This window comes from Anser cygnoides, chromosome 2, assembly GCF_040182565.1.
Source record: "Anser cygnoides isolate HZ-2024a breed goose chromosome 2, Taihu_goose_T2T_genome, whole genome shotgun sequence".
Lineage (NCBI taxonomy): Eukaryota > Metazoa > Chordata > Aves > Anseriformes > Anatidae > Anser > Anser cygnoides.
In genome coordinates, this window is record NC_089874.1 from 87,363,595 (window position 1) to 87,375,497 (window position 11,903).

The window sequence follows — 11,903 nt, forward strand, 5'->3', positions numbered from 1 at the left end:
ACATAAAAGGGAGGACAGGACCAGGCTGGATGGTGGCATCAGTGCCATCTCCCCCTTTTAGGAAGACTAAAGAAAGCCATCCTATTAGACTGGCTGACCCAGCAGCAAAAGGCAGAGCAGAGATCCAACCTTCAGGCCCTCTCCAGTTAAGCTTCTGGTCTCATTTCTAGAAGCTTGCAGTCTATAATCTTCCTTCTGCCTTCTGCCACCTGCCATGTCAACTCTGACACTTACTTCCATCTCCTCCCACTTAAATCCTGCTAAGTGTCGTTGCTAGGATGGTGACTGAAGTTTCTTAGGAAGGTTAGTGAAGGACCAGTCCTCTGCAATCTCAGGCCAGAGAATATGATAGGGCAGATGAAAGACTGTGTAGTGCCTGTTGCTGCCTCCTCCCACACTGCTTTTTCTTGAGTTTTGACTTTCACTTCAAAGACAAAGCAGGCCGGAGCTTTGATAAAACAAGCACACAAACAAACAAAGCACAAAATATGACCCTGCTCTGAACAAGTGTCCTTCTGAGCACAGGAATAGAAAGAGGTAATGGCGGGGGGATACAGATGGTGGGAATTTGCTACCTTTCATCCTTACTGACATAGGGGCAGGCTGGCCGTGATTGCAGCCCAGCTGCTTGCTTCTAGAGCTCCTAGAGCTGGTTCCTGACGGGAAGACATGCAATGGCTCATGGAGTTTCAGTCATTACCCTTTATTTACTGCATCTGGCATCCCTGAGTGGAGGTGTGTGAACCAGAGAAAAGTGCCTTAGGCAGAGAGATCATAAGAACCGGTTCGATACTTTCCACGCCTTGTAGCTTGGGTTGCAGAGTACCTTGCTACCCATACTATAATTTTAAGTCTCCTTGAGCTGTGTTGGGCTGTCAGTGCCAGTGTTGACCGCAAGATGAGAACTGACCACCGCTAAATCCTGTAACTGTTCTCCAGTGTCCTGGATTTCCCTGCTCACGATCCATCCAAGGTCTGCCTGACAGCCAGCCATGCCGGCCAATGGCCTGGGCTTGCCCATATAGAGGACTGCCTGTTGCTGTGGCTGTGTTTGTGTTTTTCCCTCAGGCTGACGGGCAGCTGGGCATGTTTATAGGCCCTGTGCCTTGGCCCAGCTTTGTGCAAGAGAAGGAGGAAGGGGAATTTGGCCCAGCCCGGGGTGGTGACAGAAGGTGGTCACAGTTGTCACGCAGACTAATTGCACTTCTAACCCCTCTGCGCTGTTTACAAGCTGCCCCACACCGAGGACTTGTGTCTCTGGCTGACCCCTGTGTCTCAGGGTGGAGCAGCACAATGGTCCTGCCCGCACACGGGGCCCTGGTAGCACCTTCTGGGTGTTAACTCAGACCGACTTGTCCCCAGGCCCTTGTCCCCAGCCCTGCTCTGTGCCTGCCTCAGCCGGTTATGCTGGAGGGGGAGATGGAGGCACAGCAAGGACAGCAACATGCTGACATTGCCTGGCACCCGCTGAATCTGCTCTCTCCGAAGCCAAGCAGGAAACAGCGACTGGTTTCACACCCCCTTGTCCTGCCATGGGCAGTTGTTGCGGTTGACACTCTCCCTCGAGAAATTATTTCATCTTCATCTTCAGGACAGTAATTTTTGCAGAGATTGCAGAACACAGGGCTCACATAATCAATGTCCCCAGGAGCATCCTGGGCAGGCTGAACTCCTGACACTCCTTTCTGCAGAGCCTCTCTCTGCTTTACCATACACCTCTCTCTGGAGCTACTGAATAGCTCCCGGCTGCTTAGCCCGCTGTTTCAGTAGGAACTGAAATACATTTAATGTCTTGCACCTTTATGATGTGCTAAGCCCTGTGTCAACTACGGGTCAATTCCCTACAGCTCATGGATGTGGGCAAGTGATGCAGAGACAGGGCTGAAGGAGAGAGAAAGGTGGAGCACAGAGCAAGCAAGGGAAAGAAAAGAAACAGCAGCACACAAGGGAGATCTCTGAAAACACCTCAGGACCTGAAGGAGGGAAGAATCCCGTGGTTAATGCCTTTGTTCAGCATGAGGGATATTAGTCCACAGCAGCAACTTTACCCAGGCCCCATGTACTTGGAGCCACTCTCACCACTGAGCTTGGTTAATCTGGACCCTTGAGCATAGCACACCCGTGACTGCCATGCCTCCCAAATGCACATGTAGCTATACGCAGTAATGTTATGAACCCTGTGCTGGGACAGTCTTGTGTCTTCCTGTGGCCGGATCCACCACATAAACCAGCCGTACAGTGTGTAATTCCAGTGTCCAGTCTGTATTGACTGGTCCAAAGGCACGGAAGTTCACCATCTGCCCACATCGTTCAGTTTCAGGCGTTTGGGCAGGGCTCCCCTCCCTCATACTCATAGTGCTCATAGTGCTTCATAGAAGACGGCAGCACCTTTATCCCACCAGGGTGGCTTATCACTCAGCTAGAAGCTCATGAGAGCGCTCGCGTGAGGAGCAGCTGCTGGCCGGGCACTGCTGGAAGCAGTAGGATGGGCGGCTTCTATTCCCAGTGCTGGGCCTTCTGGTGGCTCTCTGCTTGTCTTTGAAGGTAGCCACTGACAATCTCTGTTTGAGTTTGCTGTTGCTGGGCTACTCACAGGGACTGCCGAAATGGTTGGCCTCTTCTGGGTAATGGAAATCTGGGGATTAAGGGGGAGCCACGATAGGCAGCAGTTCTGACTGGCCCTGAGCAGCCTGCCACCCTCCCACAGGAACCTGGCTGCACAAGGGCACGTCAGGAACTGGATAGGGCTGGCAGAGACCTGGCTGTAACAGGATGCCCCTGTCCTTTCCTTTCCTTCCATCACTCATCTTATGGCACGTGGTGTGCGGGGGCTGCCAGGTGCCAGCAGCTGTAGGAATGATGGGACCTCAGGATGGGAAGGTATTGTTGCTGGGGTGGGGTAGTTTACATTTTTCTCATCTCACCTGCCTCGTTGGATGTCATTGTCCACATTTCAGCACTTGTGTGACTAGCAACCCCCCATCACCAAAAATCAGTTTGGCTCACTGATGAGAAATTTGGACACAGAGCAGAGTCCTGAACTTAGGTCGCCCAGAAGACCCAGTAGAACTTAGAGGCTTGGATGGTGACTGGTCCCAGGAGAAGTGATGGGATGGGGAATTTATCCTCTCACTCAACCTCCCAGATCCTACAATTATTGAAAGGGATAATCTGCTGCACAAGGATCAAGAGTGGGCAGCAGCAGGCTAGGAATCAGAAAGAAGTACAACATTTCTTTGGTTTTAGGGCAGAGTCTTACAACTATAGCTGAAGAATAGTGGAGACCAAAAGATGGCAATACAGTGGAGAAGAAGGTGGCAGAATTCTTTGGCACACAGGCAGCATAAGATTGAGCTGGGCCAGGGAGGTACAAAGGCCTAGGACTGGGATTAAACAGATCAGTGACAGAAATGTGTTCTCCAATAGGGAAGTCTCCAGATGTCCCCACAGAAGTATATTCACAAAAGAGCTGTAAGAATGGTTCAAGGTCTTGGAGCCTTGCTGAAGGAAACGAGGAAAAAAATTATTTGATGGCATGGACCCAAACTTGATTGAATAGGACAGCTGGTTGCTGTCCAGATGGTGACTGGAGTTCTTCCAAAGATCTTCACGATGGTGTCTTCAGATGGATCAGGTGAGACTTCATGAACTGTTGCTTTGCTGAATTCAGATATCCAGCTGGCCCACAGTCCCATGTAATAGCTCCAGCACATGCATAGTCCATTGCTATTAATTAGCTTAAACTACATACCAAACATCTCCTGAGTATCTGAACTATCTACAAAAGATTGTCCTGTGCATCCATTTCTTCAACTGCAGGAACACTTTTTTTCTGACTGTTTATAGGTATCTTGTCTACGTACAGCTTGATCAGTGTTGCATCCGACACCCCCTGGGAGTCTCTGGGATGGCCAGATTCTCTACCGAGGATGTTAATCCACACACCAACACACATCAGTTGGTCTGGGCACAGCAGGAGCTGCCTGGAGGATTCTCCATGGCAGCCCAAAATTCCCATCTGAAGACTCCTGCAGCAATTAGTCAAATGCTTAATTGTGAAGGTGGCTACGAGTTCAGTCAATCGGTTGATCTCAGTCAGCGGCCCCCTGCCTCAGATCAGTCCATTGCCTCATCCATGAAGATGAGTAGCCTCGGAGTTCCTGGAGAGCCAAGGAAATTAGTGGTTTGTGTGTGCTAAGTGTGGAGCCCTGCCACCCAGCTACGCAATAGTTATAACTATAGGAAAAACCTGAGTTTGACACTTGTGACAAATTACACAGCTCTTGCCACACACCAAATATAGGAAGAATGACATAAAAGTCTGTGATGGTCTCATTCTAAAACAGAATCATTTTGCTGTAGCTGAAGAAGGGTTTGTGGGCTGATAATTCATGAAGTCTGGCACAGATATATCTTTACACAACCCCACACATAATTCCCACAGAAGAAAAATGTTTGGGGCACTTCTATTGCTGGAGTTGGGTTCCTTATGAAAGGCTCTGAAAACAACATCTCTCTGCTTAGTCAAAGCAATTTCCTCTGACCAGCTCTGGTAGTTCCTTTCCAGGTCGCTTAATGATTCATTTAATTCATCTTGTTTAAAATAGAGCTGTCTATAGTCATGCTGTTTGGATCTTATATCAGCTGTGTTAAGCACATACCTCCCCAAGAGCCATATAGGCTGTGAATTCCTGATGCTGGGGAAAGCAGGAGCAGCAGTGCCTGTATTGACCCAGGTCCTGTTTCCTGTGTTCTCTTTTTTTTTTTTTTTTTGGCATGGATACTCATTTTTCCAAGTTCTGATACGGATTTTTTTTTTTCTCTTTGATGGTTCTTTTGGCTATTTTCAGCTTGCTATCTGGGGGATGGCTGGGACTGTTGCAGGAGCATTTGTATGTTAAAATTGTGGGGGGGAGAGTAGCAGATCAGGACTAGACTGGATTTCACAGCCCTGCCTTTAAACTTGCAGCTTGCTCTGAGGACAATGGTGTGGGGAAACTGCTATTTTCACATAGGTGATCTTAATCAGATGATAGTAAAGAAGAAAGAGAAATGGGAAACTCTTTGCTAGAGGTGAGTGAGGAACCTTTGCTTACCAAGAAGAAAAGCAGACACCATTTGCAAGACAGGCTCACTTTAGGAAGGATAGTGTTCAGCTCTGTTTTCTGGCTCTTCCATTTACTCCAGGATCTCCTAGGATGCTGGCAGAAATGTTCACACTGATTCAAAGAGCCATTGCTTTGCAACTCTCCCTTGTTAGCCTTAGCTTCATTGCCTTTATTTATTTATTTATTTTGTGTGTGTATGTGGTTTGAACATGTTTTTGCTTCAGTCAAAAATCTGCTTATTGTTTCCTTGCCAGATCATTTTGTTGCAGTGAGGAACCAAAGGCTACTACCTGTCAGCCTGCAGACAAGGCAAGAACTTATGTAAAGACATATTGCTAAGATTAAAAGACTAAAAATCACACTTCAGTATAGCTTGTCAGGCAAGAACTAGCATGCCAGTCATGTCTGGGCCATCACTAAAAATAAGAATTGCTTGCCTGTGTCCAGGGGCTGAAAGGAAGTTTTTTAAGAACAGGTCTGGAGACAGACTTCACGGACTCTCAGATGAGGAAAGAGCTGGATTGTCTTCACCTCCCCACATTTTCTTTCTTTATAGAGCTGCTGAGTAGGCCAACAATTAGGGAAGAGTTGAGTGAATGAATGGCTTCCTGAGGAAGGTCTTCAAAGACACTTTTTTGGGACTGCAGCTTTGCCCAGAAATTCAGTTAGATTAGTATGCAGAGAGGATAAATGGACACGTTTTTTGTCAGTGAGTAAGTTGTACACTGATGAACTCACCATACATGGATCAGGTCTGTGATCTGGACAATTGAGACACCAGAGCTGCTAAATTACTTTCTGTGTGGGCTTGACCTCTGCTGTCTCATCTGTGGCACCACGTAAACCCTCTTAGGAGCTAGCTCCTCTTAAACCCTCACAGGAGCTAGGCCATCCCCATCACACCTCATCAAAAGAGCAATTTCTTCTCCCCATTTAGCTTCAAAGCAAGATCTTTTTTTTTTCTCTTTTCTTTCTTTCTCTCTCTCTCTCTTTCTCTCTCTCTCTCTTTTTCTTTCTCTTTCTCTTCTTTCTTTCTTTCTTTCTTTCTTTCTTTCTTTCTTTTTCTTTCTTTCTTTTTCTTTCTTTCTCTTTCTTTTTCTCTATACCTTCAGGGGGGTCTTTCCAAGCAACCAGCAGCTAGATGGTTACATATTTTTACATCAGCAAAAGAGAAGAAAGTGCTGTGAGCTTTCTTTGTCAAGGAAGAGAGGACAAGGCAGCTCTGGTCTGTCCCTCTCCTGCACGCTCGCCTGACAGAGATCCTGAGGAGCCCGGAATGGCGCTCCCATGGGATTTGTCACAGTGGCTTTTCTTAGGGACTGAGTCAACATAGCTGAAAAGCTCAAACAGCATTAAGATGATGTTCCACTGCAACGCTGTGCCAAAGTTACTCAGCAAAGGATCTTTCCTAAGCAGGTTTTCCATCCCTTCAGATACTGCTGCTTCCCCAGCCCTCTCCACATGTTACCTTTCATCTGGTAAAGCTGTGTTCCTAGTCTCTAGAATTCACAATCTCTTAAAACTTAACTACCAGCGCTGCCCTTAATGCAAAGGCACTTCTGGAAGCTTGCCTTTCCTGGCCTGTGGCCTTCTTCCAATTACAAGCGACGTGTTAATGAGAGGACCATGTATCTAATCACCTAGCCACGGCATTTGCAAAATGCCAGCCAGCACAGTAGCTGGATGCAAAAAATAGGAAACCAGCTAACGTCAGCTAAGACCGCTGGTTGCAGGGTCCTCGGAGAAGCATCATATTCACTGGGAAGCCCAGCTGAGCATGAGGGCCATCAGCTCCTGCCACTGGGTTACGGAGACGGGCCTGGCAGCAGAGGAGCCGGTGGTGTACACGTGGGGGAAAGGTCAGGAGATTGCCGAGGGCTTTTCACTTGTGGGCTGGGCGATGGGAATGGCCGGTGAGTGATGAGTACGAGCAGCTGGCAGAGAAGTTCATCACAAGACAGTCCAGTTAGAGCGCGGGCGCACGGCAGTTTTAATGGTGGACGGGTTTTTTACGATGCACTGAGAACTAGGTGACATAAGGCACATAAATCAAAGTAGCTTCTTGAAACTGAGACAGTCTGAGGCCCTGATGCCCCGAGGCCAGAGCAGCTGAGGTGACACTAGATATTCCCCTGTGTACACGGGCCCTGTTTGTGCCAGCGGGGAGACTGCTCCCTCCTGACCTGGAGGGAAGGAATAAATGTTGTTTTTGAGGAACCAGCTTAGTTACGTATAAATTTTATGGAAACTGAGAGTTTTCTCTGCATGGTGTAAAAAGGCACTATGCTGTATCAGAGAGCACGAAACCTTTGAATTCAAACCAAATATTTAAATATTTGGTTTATATTTATTTTGGGGTTTATTATTAACCTATGATATTGGCTCACTATTATTGGGTTATATTTGCTCCTTCACCTCCATCTGCTTTGGTTTTCTCTATTTCTTATCTCCTTATCTAGTTTCTCTATTCAGTCTGCTCACCTCAGAGAAAGAGAGCATGCAAACGTCTGTCTACCCCAGCGTCTCTCCTCGAATCATTTGAGACTCGTGATCCCTTTCAACCCCTGCCACTCCAAACTTGTCTTTGGCATTAGGGTTTCATTCCCTCGCAAGAGGCATCAGGCAGAGCGAGTACTGATCGCGGGATTGATGTGGGGCCGTTGTCAGGAAGCAGCACGAGCAGGCTGAGAGATAAAGCTCCTGAGAGAAAGGAGGAGGGCATCTCCCAGAGCTTCTCCCAACTTTTCCTCACCCCTTGTGTTTTCTCCAGCAGTCTAACTCAAGGTGGCACAGCTGTGCCTTGACACAAGCGGCCAAACCTCTGGGAGGGAAGCAAGGGGAGGGCTGTCAGGGCCCTGACAGCAGCATCCCACATTCAGAGAGCATGCAGGCACTGGATGCCTGGCAGAGACCTGTTTCTTTCAGTGCTCATGCTGCAAACCAGGAGCCTCGCCGTAGCACAGAGACCGCTCCTGAATACTCTTAGGGAGAAGCTTCAAGGAGATGCAGACTCTAGTGCATGTGCCTCAGGCTCAGTGTCTTGCAGAGCACATGCTAGCGCTTTACCCTCCAAACATTTGTGTTTAGCAAACCGTCTCTCTTGTATCACAGAGAGGACTTGTTTACAAAGCAAACACTGTCAGTCCATTTAATTGGCTCTTTAACATGGCGAGAAATGTTCCCTGGCAGAGAGCTCCCGGGAAACCCTCCAAGCTGTGAAATGGAGAGGTACTTCTACGTAGAGAGGACAAACGAGGCTAGTTCCTCACAACTGAATCATCCCTCTTCGGATGATGGTGAGAGCTCAGGGGTTGTAACAGCCACAGCCACTACAACAGCAATTTTTAACAGTGCGTGGCACAGCAGTGATAGAGAAAGGCAGTTTCCCTGACTTGTTCTGTACAGCAAAATTGATCAAGCCAGGATCTGATTAGCAAGATTGCTGGATTGGCTCCATTTAGGATCCTGGTTGTGGTTGCTTGTGTGTTTGTCAGGTGGGATTGCTGAGACTGGAACCTCCCGTGTCATGACACGTCTTCCCTGCACAGAACGGTCAGAAAAGGGCAACTCGAAAGACAGCAATTTTTTTCTTAAGCATAGGAAAAATATATTTGTACTAGAAAGCATCATTTTGTAGCAAAACAATAATGTTGTTTCACAGCTCTGTGTAACCTTGTTCCTGGAAAAATCCAGTTAAACTGAATCACCATGGCACACCCAAAGCCTGAGGCCCGGCCCTGGACCAACAGCACCCAGGGGCTGCCGCGGGCTAGGTGTGACCAAGGGACGGGGGAACCTGCGGGCAGTGCTCCGGGCAACCTCACCTCGTGCACCTGCAAACACGAGCTGAGAGGGGAGGAGGAAAGGAGCTCAGGCCCAGGACACAGCAGGAGAGGCTAAGAAATGAGGCTGGAGAAAGTTGGTTGACAGAACTATTGCCGAAGTGAGAGGCCAGGGTGAGGGCCCTACGACAATGTGGAAAACTGGATTTAAGAGGGCACGTGGGAGTTAAGAAATCAGTCGAAGCAACTGAGCCCTTGAAAAAGATTCAGCTCTTGCTGCTGACAAACGCATATCCCGTCGGTGATACTGGGAGAGCTGCTCGGCTTCCTCGGCTGGCTTTTAATCATGGCTGCAGTCCCTACAACACGGGTGTGCATATATCGCCCTCCAGTGGCGAACCCTGTGTTTTCCCTAGTGTAAAGCAGTAATAGGACCGGAAGGGAACATGGGGTGCCTGTCGTCCTCAGCCCCAAATACACCACTAGGCAAGGCTTTCATTTTCTGAAGGTACTAATATTTACAGACACAACACGCTTAATTTAAACGTCAGTGTTTGTCTCCCACAGCTTTAGCGTCACTCAGATGTTTCCTCCATTTTATGTGACTAGCGCAGGGCACAGCACAAAGTCACAATACCGGTACTCCCACCGCCCTGTTAATGCACAAATCCATTTACATCGGCCCTGAGAGCGCACCAGTCTGAGCTGCACTGGTTTCATTAATCTGGGTTAACGTTTTCAGTTGCATGTTGCTTGTCCTCCAATTAACTGTCTATGCACCAATAACAACTAAATATACGTTAAACGACTATTACGTTAAATTCAAATAACTAATGTATGTTAAATAACAAAAGTGTAGCTGATACTACTACATTTGAAAATCAAAGTCTCTACTAAAAGAGTAATTCTTCATTTTTAGAATTTTGTCAGCATTTCAGCACTGAGCTTCAAAATTCCATACTAAGGTCTGGCTGAAGATTAACGTTTATATACAGAGCACAAAGACTTACTTCCTCAAGTCAGATTAACAAAAACACACGATCTTGCAATTCTTGGACTCTTTTCCCTCTTGTTCTAGGGACTTCTCAATTAGGCAGTTTACTACAAACAAAATATGTTCCCAGGAATGAAAAAAAAAAAAAAAAACACAACGTAAATCTGACCAGTTTCAACTCATATATCCTTAGAAACTACCAGCATAACGTGCTGCAGATCTTTTTGATGGCAGGAGCAATTCGGTGTTCATATAAAGTGTAGGCTCCAGGCTGCTGTGAACCAATTCCATACCCAACCTGTGGAGCATCGTCACAGCTTTCTCCCCTCTAGTGGCAGGGCTGCTTACAGAGCCCGCCCTCCCTCAGGTCTCCTGGTCAGAACACCATACTCAGAACAAGAGAAGCAGTGTCCGGCACTGCCTTTCTTCTGGGCATCTCACATTTTAAATAGGTCACATCATCTAAGCCATGCCAAAAGACAATATAACTGAAAGAGGTGAAGCTTTTGAATAATTTGGTAATGGAATTCACCGTTACGGACAAGGACTTGAAGGGAAAAACTAACGAAACACAAATAACAAACCATTTTCTCACCTCCTTTCCATCCTATGTACAACCCCACCAGTACAATTAAACTACTCCCTTGGAAGTCCTAGCTATAGCCACATTCATTCAGTGCTACTGAGCAAAGTAAGAGATGGCTCTACACGAGCCAATAGATTTATGGGATTTTAGTCACAATTACAGCCATGAATCAATTTGAAGTGCCACACTTCAGCTGCAGCAAAACTGTTTAACTGTTCTGTTCGCTGATCTGTATGTAAATCAACCTATTTTGGAAAAGAACAATGATGAACAGAAGTTATGGTTGTCAGTTTCTAACAAATTAAAATAAAGCTTTGCAGGATTCTTCCTTAAATAGTTATGGAAATATACTTTATCATAACCAGCACTGGAACTTTCACACCATAAAAATCAAACTTCTCTAACCTTCCTCTACTGACACTCACTAAAGGATTTTGTTTCACTCAAGTGGTAATCATAACACAACTAGAACAGAACATGCTGGCTAACAGAGGCAAGAGAAGTAGTTTCATCTGTACTACCATAAAAAAAACACACCACACACACCAAAAACCTACATGCTATTTCTGGTCTGCCACTTGCTTTTACTAGTAACTATACATGCAAAGATGCAAGGCAGCTTACAGGTAAATTTTACTCCTCCATTTTAAAATCATTTTTGGGACTTACGAAGTAAGTACACTTCCTCTTGGTAGTATAGGTAAGTTCTGGGAAGAAAAGAAAAAGAACCAAACTCACGGCTGAACGCATATCCCCCTAAAAATACTCCCTGCATATCAATCAGGAATACACTAAATGTGAGTGGTAACGTGCCCATTCAAAGTTAAAGCATCGAGATAATTGGTTTGAAGATTCTGCAAGGATCCAAATAATCTTTTTTCCTAAACCCTTTCCTAAAACCTTTTTTTTAGGATTTCCTGAACCCTGAACATCTAGATGTTCATATTTGGTGTAGAACTGTTTATTTAGCTTGTTTCTTGTAATGTGATATTCGCACATGCCACCGTTCAAATGGCTCTAACACTGTAATTACTCAATGGCTGTCAAAACCTGGGAATGCAACAAGCACGGATTGCCTTGATACAAAAAAAATTGTACTCAGTACCACTACTGAAAGCTGGAAGCATGTAATCTGGGTATTTTACACCGCCAAATTTAAAATTCATACTTGAGATATGTAAGAATTACTGGAGGCTACAATAATTTTCTGCTTCACTGAAGAGGGACAGAAGAACTCTTAAAATGAAAATCTGCAGACTTTGCTCACAAGCAGATAAAGGAATTAGCTGCAGGAGCAACTGAAAAGGACCTACAAAATTCTATTAATGCATTATCCATGCTTTTTTTTTCTTCCCCATATATTCAAGAAGTTTTTCCTAAGAACATTCACACCCCTCTAAGAAAAAATGCAATGATGCTTCCGAAACAGGTAC